This window comes from Solea solea, chromosome 21, assembly GCF_958295425.1.
Source record: "Solea solea chromosome 21, fSolSol10.1, whole genome shotgun sequence".
Lineage (NCBI taxonomy): Eukaryota > Metazoa > Chordata > Actinopteri > Pleuronectiformes > Soleidae > Solea > Solea solea.
The window spans coordinates 15,968,720-15,981,771 of record NC_081154.1 but is presented as its reverse complement, the minus strand read 5'-3'; the positions used below and the strand labels follow the sequence as shown (position 1 = coordinate 15,981,771).

General features: G+C 39.7%; 1 protein-coding gene across 1 annotated transcript in view; it reads right to left on the bottom strand.

The window, feature by feature from the left end:
• The window catches only part of plce1 (phospholipase C, epsilon 1), a 106,459-nt gene extending 98,777 nt beyond the window's left edge, over positions 1-7,682 (bottom strand). The window contains exon 1 of the mRNA XM_058621642.1: positions 7,525-7,682. The gene's annotated coding sequence lies outside the window, so the exon portion shown is untranslated. The remainder of the gene's footprint in view (positions 1-7,524) is intronic.
• Between the last annotated feature and the right edge of the window lie 5,370 nt (positions 7,683-13,052).

Genomic DNA, 13,052 nt, shown 5'->3' with positions numbered 1-13,052 from the left:
ATCCTCACTGCAGCGTTGCTTCATCCACGTTCAATACATGCTTTTTGTTCTCTACGTTGGGAATCAATAGAGAAATCCTGCACTTAATCATTGTATCGTGATTTTATTGGTATCGTTGGACCATGTATCGCATATTGTATCGTGAGGTAACCCGTGATTCACAGCCCTCATAAACATTACATTAAATATCTTTCAATACTTTCTTGCCATGAGATGACACATTTAATCCCATATTGTGAGAGAAACAGGCAGCTAGCAGTTAGCTTAGCTTTAGCACTGAGACTGGAATTAAAGGGATATACCTAACCTATTTCTGACCAAAGAGAGATAAAAAATAGATTACAAGAAGGATCAACAGTTAGAGAGACAGATCAGTTCCAATCTTGTTGTGAAGTTGCCGGGTAACTGCAGAGACCTGAATTATGAGTGTGAGTTCAATATAGCATTAGCCCCGGGTAAACGTGGCTAGTTGTGTTTATCTACAGACCACAGATACATGAATGATTTGACAAATGTAAATTGCTTTCATTGTGTAAGCTCCTCAACATATGCTTTAATGAAAATATCGTGGACATCCTGCATTGTTCATTTTGAAATGTGTTTGCATGGTACAAGCTCCAAATGGTGCTTCTTTACAACTGTGAGTGAGCTACAAGTTAATTTAATGAGTCTGGATCTCAGGGACCGAGCATTTTTCTAACCTTTGTCCTGAATCAGTATTTATCCCATCAACAGGGGCTTTTCACTCTCACATAAAAGATCTTCATTAATAGGAGATTATTACACAACTCATCCAAGCGATGACTCATCGCCTGGCATGTCATTAGGTCCGACTTCACATGCAGTGCATCTGGGAGATAGGAAACAACTACATCTAACTTGTCTACAGTCACACCTTTGATGCTGCCGTAAACAAGATGGAAAAATGTTAGTAAATGTAAAATGTGGGCTGGACTTTTCCTGAACTGAAACACTACTTATCCTCCCAAGCCCCTGCAACACTCCACTAAATACTTCATGCTCAGATTCAGCACTGGAGCGTTAGCATTCCACCAGCACAATAAGCCAGAGACCAGGGAGGGCAGGAATCCCCTTTCTCTGTTGTGTAGGGTCGCGGAGACAAAAGGCATGCGGTGCCAGTACAATAGAGTGATGGTCCGAATGGTGTCGCCACCAAACTGCAAAGAAACAGACATGCAGTAATGCACAGACTGCAGGCAGGAGTACAGCTGTCGTCACAAATGCTTCTGTGACGGTTAGCATTGTCAACAAAGACACAAAAACTTAACAAGACATGGAGAAAAATAAAAATAAAGTCAAGAAACCAAACTCGCCTGAAGGTTAAAACAGGAAATAACACATAAGAAAATTAGGAATGCTATGATCAACACACTGGGTATTTTGTATTAGCCTTTAAGGGATATTTCAGGTTTTTCTAAGAGTCTTTTCTAACTATAAACATGTTAGAGTTTGTGTCACTTTGTAATCTGCTCACTCCCCGCACCAATGTCCATATAGAAAATCAGCAATTGTCCTTAAAGGAAACCCAAGCGTCCTCAGTTGCCTCCATTACTAAGTCAAATGTTTCATTTATTATGCGTTTGAAATTCTTCCTTCAGATTTACCTAAGTGACACAAACTTTGCAAACACTGCATCCTCCACAAAACTTAGATTCTCTTCATGGACTTTGATGTGAGAGAGTGAGCAATTTACAAACTTCAATTTCCATTCAGAAAAGTGGTGACCATATTATTTAGATATTATAAACTTAAGGAACCCGGTTTTAATAGGTGAGCCTTTTGTCAAGTGGTTCAAGCCTGTATTTGTTCTCACTGGCTATGTTATGTAAGAACAACAGTCACTTGTATGTACCTCACACTAAGCCTTAATGAGAATATGATCGTATAACTGAGGAAAATCAAAAAGCCATCTCCAAGATCCAGTAAGAGAAAATCATGTGAAATTCCCTTTAATTCCAACTTTGCACTTTTCTCACAAAGAACTACACCCGCCCTCTCTGTTTCACACAGGGGGTCAGCGAGGGAAAGACGCTTCATATGACTACAACACAATCACATTCCTCAAAGTGGTGGCAGATGAAAAGAAACTCAAATGTTTCTGTGCAGTACGAAGGCTTTGACAGACTTAGTGCTTTAAAATGTACAGACAAACTGAGAGAGATATTTTTTTGCATTAAAAATGAAATGATTGTCATGTCAGCAAAGTCTTCATCTGTCTATAATGACACCAAACCCTGGTACATAAACAATCTCCTATTATCTCCTACATAATTCCTTCTTAACAACCAACTTCAAACATTATTAAATCTATTTAAAATACACTTATATATATTATACCAAATACAGTTATACTGTTAGAGTGATAGTGCTGCCTGCACTGACTTTGTGTGAGAACCTCGTACAGCTACACCAGCGAGAACCAGATGCTCCCTCTGACAGAAGACATGGCTGCCAGTGGAGACACAAGTCCAAACTCCCCCACACCAAAGTGCATAGAGAAAAATCATCCGTTTTACATCACGGCACACATGACAGATTGATCCGCTGCTGCCTCCATCAGTAAGTTCAAATGTCTTATTTTGTCTTTCCATCAGATTCACTAACACAGCAGAAAACTACCCAAGAGGGCAACAATAGACCTTAGACACAGATTTCCTTTATGGTCTTTGGTGCAGGAGACAACATTTTGTTTCCACCTCGGAGAGACTCTAACGGTGAGCTGAAGCACACTTAAATAGGTTCAAGTAACTCTGACAACAATACTGAACTATCCCTTTAAGGACCGTTTATGTCAATGAAGGAAACTTTGCTCCTATTAGGAGAATTTAGGGCATGTTATGATTGTTATTTTGAGTTGGAACCAAAATGTATCACATGTCAATTTCTGGTGGGTCCCCATATAAGAAGTCCTTGTTATGGTTTTATTAGTCATGGTCACATAATGGGCCCAAATTGGCAACAGTTCCGTGATTAATACATGTGTTCAGCCTCATTTTAGTAAAGCCAGCCTTGACAGACACTGCTTTACAGTACAGCACTAGGTTTGCACACTGTGAAGCATTAAAGCTGCACTGTGTAACTTGTTGTTGATGTTATTATTCTCCCCCAGCTTTGTTTTTTTGAGCAGTAGAATTCACATTTCTCTGCATTTTCAGTCATAATCCAACCCGTTTGCAGCCATTTCGCTTACGTAATGTCTTGGCATAAAGTGAATTACTTCCTGTGTGCAGTGCAGGAATGACGCTGGGTGACACCAGAACTAAAAACTGCTTTACTAAGAAACACACAGAGAGGATTAATCAGGATTGTGTTTTGTGTAATTAAGTTACACACTATAGTTTTATTATGCTAACAAAAAGCATGTTAATATTAAGGCTGCCACTAACGACTATTTTGATAGTCAACTCGTCATCGATCAGTGATTAATGGGAAAATAAATCACACAATTAGAAGTTGTTTTTGACATGTGCTAGCTAATAATAAAGACAATTAAGACACTTTATTTGCTTTGGTTAATCCAGAGTGAAATGCTCCCATAACCAATGTTTACCTGCCGTCTCCTGCTGTTCACTGCATGTGCGGCTCCGAGCAGAGAAAGGTGATTACGTAACAATACGTGACAATTATCGACAATTCAATTCAACGGTGAATCACATTTTGGCCTTAGCATCAGCCTTTTATTTGTTAAAGGACCTTGCGTATCACAATGTTTCTATATGTTGAACAGACACGCATTTCATATTTTTTTTAAATCAGAATCAAACCAGGGACATAAACCAAACAAAAATAAAGAAGGAAACATCATTTCTGGGCACGGTAGAATTAGAAAAGGGAGGCTATCTGCAGTCTCACAATTAGATGTCACTAACTCTTACGCACTGGACCTTTAAAAGGACACATACTGGTGACTGCAGCAGAGTGTGAAAGCAGAATGAAATATAGGAAATGTTAAAGGAGTCTGAGTTTTCAGATTGTGTTTCATTCTGAACACTGAGTCCTTCTGTCAGTAATAAGCGAGGCGTTGGTTGCACTGCTGCAAACAGAATAGACCTTTCATGCGAAAGACCTGGGGAACATATGGCTTTGATTAGAGGGCAAGGCAGAGAGAGAGAAACACTAATGGAAACTGTACAGAGAGAGAGACGAGAGAGTGTGGAGGGGGCTCTATGTGTTAGTGTGTAACATAGGGGGGAGACGGCTGACTCAAGATGGGGTGACTGTATTCTCACAGTCCATGCATGTGTATGTGTATGTGCGTGTGTGTGTGTGTTAACAATGACAATGACTCAAAAGGAGGACACTGTTGAATATCGGGTATTGAGTGAAATGAATCACCGTGCGACGACACGAGAGCAGAAGAAGAAATAGAGTTTGATATAAAGGGGTTCACGCCTGTATAACGAGGTAGATCCATGTCCACATTAAACTCTGCATGTGGTGCCAAAACCTGTGTCCACTACAATACACATTTCACATGGAGTGTGCATCAATAAGGATTTAAGCTTATCGAAAAAAATGACATGTCTGTTGTTGGTGATGCATGAAAAAATGGTATTGGTGCAGACTCTGATGTACTGAACTGGATTTGAACAATGTGGCTGGTAATCTGAAGTAGGAGTGGGCTGTATACGATAATGATAATTAGGCTTTATCCTTTAAAAATGTGGTTTTAATTGTCTGCGTTACAACTCATTGATTGTTTCTAACAGATTATATCAATGGACACAATGTTTCATGAAAACAATTCTTGTTTTCTTTAAACTTTTGCGTTTAATTGAAAATTAAGACTTACAACTGAAATACAGTGAGGCAGTGTGCACGGTTAGCAGCAAGGAGTGCACGGCATTACACACACACACACACACACACACACGCACAGACTGGCAGCCAAGTACTGGCTATGAAATCAAGGCAGCGATAGTGTTATTTTAGACGTTCATCATGGCAGAGCTGGCGATAAAGAAGCAGAGAAAACTACCACCACGGCTTCTGTTCGCTGGCTGCATTGAAAACAAATGCACATGGCCAGGAGACGGGAAGGGGGGGGGAGAAAACAATAGACAATAAATGGATGGATGTTTACGGTGGTGACTTAAAAAATTTACTCCAAACCCGTAGGGAGAGCTCTGTAAAGGAAAAGGCAAAAAGCAACCAGACTTGCAAAGTTCCTCTTATATGTATGAAAAGTGACATTGAATGTGACTGGTAATCTGAATATTGCCTTAAAAGCAGCAATATCTTATCATGTTCTGCCTGTATATGCACCTGACTGGACAGTGTACAAGATCTGACACCACTCTCTCACCCTCACTCTCTACAAGGACACTGCATCCTCCTCCTCCTCCTGTGCTTATGCTCTTGAGCTCCATTTGTTTTGGTATCGTGCTGAAGCATCAGGACTCTGTTTAAGCATGTAAACATGACTTCTGTTTGTTTAGGAAAACACCGCACGGGGAGCTTTTAATTTCACAGGTGATATTGAGCAAGTGCAGCAGCGGTAGCGTGATAAGCAGGCGCCGCAGGTGAATACACTATTGATACATATTTACATAGAAAAATCTCAAAGGTCAGTATGACAGCAAGCAACAGCAAAGGCAGACTGTGTTATCTACTAAATGATGTCATATATATATATATATATATGTAATTTATATATAAATATATATAGGTTTGACATATTTGTGCCATTTCAAGCTATTTCAAAGACATAATTACGGTGGCCGCCAGGGGCAAACACACTGCAACGACAAAACAACAAAACACATGCAGGAGGAGAAACGAGCTGCATATTCACAAACGCTGCAGATTCCCAAAACACCTGCAAGTCCCAAAACACCCGCAAGTCCCAAACGCCAGCAAAGCCCCAAAACACCAGCAAGTCCCAAAACACCAGCAAGTCTTAAAACGCCAGCAAGTCCCAAAACGCCAGCAAGTCTCACAACATTTGCGTTTGCCCCTCTCGACCGACAGACAAAACACCAAATCACATGCAGGAGGAGAAACTAGCTGCATATTCACAAATGCTGCAGATTCCCAAAACACCTGCAAGTCCCAAAACGCCAGCAAGTCTCACAACATTTGCGTTTGCCCCTCTCGACCGACAGACAAAACACCAAATCACATGCAGGAGGAGAAACTAGCTGCATATTCACAAATGCTGCAGATTCCCAAAACACCTGCAAGTCCCAAAACGCCAGCAAGTCCCAAAACTCCGGCAAGTCCCAAACGCCAGCAAAGCCCCAAAACACCAGCATGTCCCAAAACACCAGCAAGTACCAAAACGCCAGCAAGTCCCAAAACACCAGCAAGTCCCAAAACGCCAGGAGGTACCAAAACGCCAGCAAGTCTCACAACATTTGTGTTTGCCCCTCTCGGCCGACAGAAATGACAATGGAGGCATACTCAAAAACGGAAGTGCTCGGGTCTGTGGGAGCGCTCGTTTTCGTGCAGCTATACGACCAGCCGCTACGATGCTCGGGGACAACTTAATTAAGGAATATGCAGTCGAATATGCAGCTGGTTTCTCCTCCTGCATGTGTTTTGGGTCGTTGCAGTGCCTTTGCCCCTGTCGGCCACCGTACATAATTCTCCAAATGTGCAACAAATATTCTTCTCCCATATAGCTGCTGATTTTTATTTTACATTTTTACAGTCTGTGAATCGTGAAACATGCGATACATATATATAGGATTTTTGGATTGTATCGCATTTGATCTGTCCAATATCTGGGTATCATTTATGTACTTTAAATGTTTAAAATAATATATTTAAACTGGAGCGTCATATCAGCTCAACCCTAATATACTGTACATCATTTTTATCATCAAAAATCGACTTAAACATTAGATCATTGTTCTGTTTTTTTTGTTTTTTTTTTTCATATGATATATAAGAATCCAGGAGTAATTGTGTACACATGTAAATAATTTAGGACTATTATTATTGTTGCTGTTGCTTTTATTGCAAATACAAAAATATTTAAGTAGAAAACATGGAACAAAAGTTGACTTGATGCTGAATCTCATCCCAATCACTAAAAGTGTAACTTTTTCCAATTAATTATCATATTACTTGGCGATTAAATGAGAAATACATCGCTAATTGATTAATTGATTCAGTAACTGTTGCAGCACGAATCAAATATTGTTCAGCTTGACAGTGTCATATTTAGACTTCCGTCTTAATTCGGAATATTGCTGCTGTGCATGTAAACACAGCCACTGTGTTTGTGTTTTTTGTGGTGCTGACAGAGGAAAGCAACAAAAAACACACACATGCAGAAACAACCAAGTCAACGGCTTCATCCCCATCATTATCTTATACAGCAGCAGTTAAGTAAAGACAGAATAAAGTAAGACGCGCTCTTTTCTTGCGATGTTTGAGTCACTGAAACTCATGCAGCTGCAGCAGCAGCGAGGTCACCGCAGAGAAGAGGCAGGTCCCTGAACTCAACACTGAGGTGACAGCTTTGAAGAAGTGGCGGTTAGTGTCTCACAAACTCACCCCACACACGAGGGCTCCAGGCCGGTTATCATCCGACAGACACGGAGTCGAGTTTGACACTCGTCCAGCGAACTTTTCCTCCACTGCGCTGACTCTCTGCGCGACTCTCATACACACTCTTCCACTTCCACACTCACTCACTCACTCAGTAACGTTGAGTTGATGCAGCTCTCGTGTTGTGGTGGGAAAACGCTCTTTCTGCGGTGATGCCTTCAGGTGCTGCTCGGAAAATACTGACTCAGCGTGTCAGCTCAAAGATGACCCTTTTTTTGTTTTGATTTGTTTTTAACAGATTTGCACGATTGTTTGTTTATTTTTATTTTATTGCTGATGGATGGATAGACTTGAACCCTAAATGTGTCTATCTAATCTAATCTAGATATATTAGTATAACCAATTTGTGTAATCTTAGTTATGATATAGGTACATTGTAAAAAAAGTGTTTATTAAAACAGGTTATTCTTTTTTGTTAATTCCTGCTGCATATTAAACTACGCAACACTGTTCTACAACAGAGAATCGTGTGTATACTACATCAATACTACTAAATGATTAAAAATGGCTATAGTCCCGGTGTGTAAGAATTAGTGACTGCAGAGTAAGGCTGCACAATATCAGGAAAACATGCTGTATACAGTATAATGTAATTAAATATTGAGATATACTACTTGACATGGGATAAATAAATGAATACTAAAGTATATTACGTTTACTGGGTCACAAAATATCTTCTGTTGCTTTGTTCAATTGTCTTCAAGCAGGTTTTTTTTTTGTTACCCCTGTTGATATTATTTTGTTTATTTTTTATTTATTATGGCCCACCCCATTTTTTTTAATCTAATCACTTGATTAGCTTATTCTTATAAAGGGTCCACTTGTATAAAATACCTGAATAAACCCTCCTAAATGTTATAAACTGGACCTTTAAAGATAATCAGTGTCCAATATTTGTATATACTGTTATATCATTATTTTTATTTTATTTTTAAAAAAAAACATTTTCTAGACCATTCAAAAAAGAAAGCAAAGGTCAGAAACAGAAAAGCGAAAATGTTAGCCCCTTGAAGCGTGTCTGTGTTGCAAGTCAAAACAAATCGATTGTATTTATATGTAAACAGTAAGACAGATTATTTGTTTTCGATTTATACAAGAGTTGTATAAATCAATACTGGTAGATACTGGAGAGGACACGTTTGACACTTTGGCACTTTGGCAGGAGTGGAACAGTGTTGTTCTGGAATGAAATGGCAATATGTCCTACTGCACTCAAACGCAGCACCAGTAGCTCACACTAAACTGTGGACAGGAGGACAATAACTGTGGCTCTGGGCTGTGTGTGTGTGTGTGTGTGTGTGTGTGTGTCACTACAATGGAATGTCTGGCAGCCATTCCTCACTATAGTGAGCCGTCAACCGTCTCTATACATTACCCTCCTCCAAACTATATTGATTTATTTTTTGGAGCCATGTAACAGACCTCATTATTAATGTGTGCAATGTTTTACAGACTTAATATGTCTGCGTATTGGGTTTGACTTCGGGGGCCCAAGTCATTTGGACTAATGGTTACATGCCATGAAGTCGTAATCTGCCAGATGTGCCTCACCTCCGCCCAATTAGCTGGATTTATTTAGTCCGAGTTCAGTCCTAATAGACTGTAAATAAATGGCAATTAAAGTTTTTTTTAAGGACAATAGAGAGTGGGTTGCAATTGTGCAGTTTGTTTGGTCTTTGAATGCACCACCACCACCACCACCCCCACCCCCCGGGGGGGGGAGGTCAAACACGTGCACGCGTGAGAGATACGGCCCCTCTGTCTTTTTTCTTTTTCCACCTCACAGCTCACGGCCGCATTCATTTCAACTCGGAAAGTGAGGGATTATTTTCCCATTCACTCTCACTCCCGCTGATGGGAAGTCTTATGCCATCCGACAGGAATGTGCAACTCTTCCAGTTTCTCCACCTCTCCTCCACCCAGGAGCAAGCAAACCTTTGGGAATCCCCAGCTCACTGATAAAAGAGAGGGCAGGAGGCCTCTCCGGGATTAGACACCGGGTCTAATAAAAGCTGGCTCACGTATCCACCCTGAAACTATCTCACAGTTGTAACGCTGGTTAAATATTAGCTGGAAGTTGTTTCAGTGTCACTTCAAATATTCACTGCACAATCTGTGATCTGCAAAATCACAACCAAGGGCCATACAAGCCTTTTTTTGAACTTGGAATAAATTGCTAGTAGAGAAAATCAGCAATTTTACATCAGAGGGTTCATGATCCACTGCTGCCTCCATCACTAAGATCAAATGTGTCATTTCTTTTGTGTTTCTTCATAAATATTTCATCTAGATTTACATAATGTGACACAAAGCTATCAACTGCAAGGACACAAAGGCACAAAATAATGTGGATCAACTTCCCCTGTGTGTGATTTTTGTCTAATGGTAAAATAAGGAAGCAAATGTAAAGATATAATGGATAGCACGTCACAATACCACAAACCAGGGGTCAACAAGTAAATTTGACCTAGGGTGACCACTGCCATAAACTGACCATTTAATTCTGATAGAATAACTTCATAATCACATTCAAATAGCTTCTTTTCCAGTTAAATTCTCAAAAGTCTCTTTTGCTATTACTGTTTTAATCTGTGGTCGACATCCAATTACGCTAAGTTATTATGAAATTGTAAAGGCATGACTTACTGTCACCTCAGCGGCATTTATTCACTTGTGCAAACTCATAGTTTATTCAGTTTTTTACTCCTCAGTGTTCCACAGTGCACCTTTAAAGCTAACACATTAGAGATAACATAGAACAACATGTGTTGGATTCTTGTAACACCTCAGTGTGTTCAGTGACACTGCTTCACATGGTTTGACTTCCGTGGAACCAACAGTCACCACCGCCGTCTCCCTTTGTCTTCAGCGTGACTTGGCACAAAAACAGGTGTTGTCCTGTTCAAATCAGGTGATGACGATGAATCATGAAACCACAGCTACGACTGAAACAAACTCATAGAACTCATGCCACAGTCAGGACGTTTAAAGTGACTAACATCAGGGTGTGAAATAAGAAATTAAAGAAACACACTGTGACTGAGGAGGGGACGGTTACTTGTCCCTGTTTTTGTTTTTGTGTGAACCCTGCCCTCTGCTGACAGGTAAGGTGCATTACATGCCCACATCTGTCTGTCTGTCTGTCTATTCGTCTATCTATCTATCTATCTATCTATCTGTCTATCTGTCTGTCTTGCTGTCTGTCTATTTGTCTGTCTATTTGTCTGTCTATTTGTCTGTCTATCTATCTATCTATCTATCTATCTATCTATATGTCTGTCTGTCTGTCTGTATGTCTGTCTATCTGTCTGTCTTGCTGTCTGTCTGTCTATCTGTCTGTCTATCTATCTGTCTGTCTTGCTGTCTGTCTGTCTATTCGTCTGTCTATCTATCTATCTGTCTGTCTGTCTTGCTGTCTGTCTATCTATCTATCTGTCTGTCTATTCGTCTGTCTATCTATCTATCTATCTGTCTATCTATCTGTCTGTCTGTCTGTCTGTCTGTCTGTCTATCTATCTGTCTGTCTTGCTGTCTGTCTGTCTATTCGTCTATCTATCTATCTATCTATCTGTCTGTCTTGCTGTTTGTCTGTCTATCTGTCTGTCTTGCTGTCTATCTGTGTGTCTATCTATCTATCTATCTTTCTGTCTGTCTTGCTGTCTGTCTGTCTATCTATCTATCTATCTATCTATCTATCTATCTATCTGCCTGCCTCATTAGAACCAGGTTTTGGTCTCCACGGCAACAAGGTCAGTTTTTATAAAAGGTCCTAAAGAGTTAACAAATACCGTTACACACACACACGCGCGCACACACACATGTAAATGGTGGCCCTTCATTTAATACTATACAGTACACGTAATAGGTTTTTAAGAGAAACCAATGGTTCATGCAGACTAAAACTGGGTGGCAGTTTAAAAGCCTCGTTAAAACGCGTGTATAACTCAGCTTTAGCCCTGAGTTATTGTTCTCTGCAACAAAGAGGGCTCTGTGTTCCAGTTCAGCTCTTATTTATTTATTTATTTATTTATTTTTTCCCTTTTTTTAATCACTTCACTTAGCTCAGTGCTCAACAGAGGAATTACGCTGCAACCAAGGGCCCGGCTCCAGAGGATCCAGAGCTGTGAGCGCCATCTGTGCACAGTTAGCTCGTCATGCCAGGTACCTGCCTTTGTTTTGCAAGATAGGGAGCGACAGGGCTGCACAATGCTACACACATGAATACTCTGTGTATGAATACACAATACACAATACACACAGCACTGTGCACTGTTTTAAAGTAAAGCCGGGAGTAAACAAAAGGCATAGCAGAGACAAATAACCAGGTAGGTATTATTCTTTCTGAGCCCTCCTGTCCACGGCTGCCTCAGGCAGTAGTTTGTAAAAAAAACCCAAAAAAAACACAATAAATAAAAAAACAAGCATTGTCATCCATTGAACCTTTACTGGAGCTGAGAGGGGGAAAGCCATTGGCTCTGAGACAATGATGTCAGGACAGAAACAGGTGCCACAGCAGTTTGGGTGAGTTGCACATGTTTTAGTAAACCAGTAAATTCAACGGACCTAAAAACTCTAGTTTCTTACTTTAAAATAATAGAAGAATTTATTCAACGCAGCTTTTTAGGATGTGTTTCAGTACTGCCCTTATCCATATGTGGCATGTATGTCTTTCAAAATCTAAAGAATTAAACACTAAATTATGAAAAGTTTCAGTAAATAAAAGATACTAGAAGACGCTAGTGATGTTCACATTAACTATTTATTTAAATCTTTAGTCGATATTAAATGACAAAAATAAAAAAGCATAAAAACAACACAGGCAACCATTTCTAAATTCAAATAGAATTTATTCTTGAATCATTATAAACTAAAGATTATATATGCAGAAATATAAACATCTTACAGAATATGTCGATGTAAAACGTTACAGTGATAGTAAAATAAATAGTATTTAATCATGCTTTATAAAATCCTAGAAAAACCCCCCCAGCATTTATTGAGTTCATACATACACACTGTATGTCCAGGGACTAAAGCTCATCTAGCCATTTGGTGGCAGTTTAAAGCTACCGGTATTCAAGTCAACTCAACTAAAACAAAGCAAATCAAAGAGGAAGAACGTGAAATTAGGCCGTGACCAGAGCAAAGCAGAGCAGAGACAGTGTTTAGTAAATGTCACAGTGTCACAGTGTCTAGATTTACGCTACTCTATGTCTCACTTTGACTCTGCTTAAGAATAAATCACATCCCAGTGTTCGGTGTCCAATGACCCAGATATGATGCGTTTAATGACACTTTATTATTCTCATTAAAACTCATAGTTGGGATCAGAATTTAACGAGCCGACACATTTTCATAATTAATAACTGTTAGTTGTGATGACTTTAATATCATAGCAGGGCTTACTTTACTACTTCTCGCATATTGTTTGAGATTCAATTCAAACCACTGCAAATGACATGGAAGTAAATCCG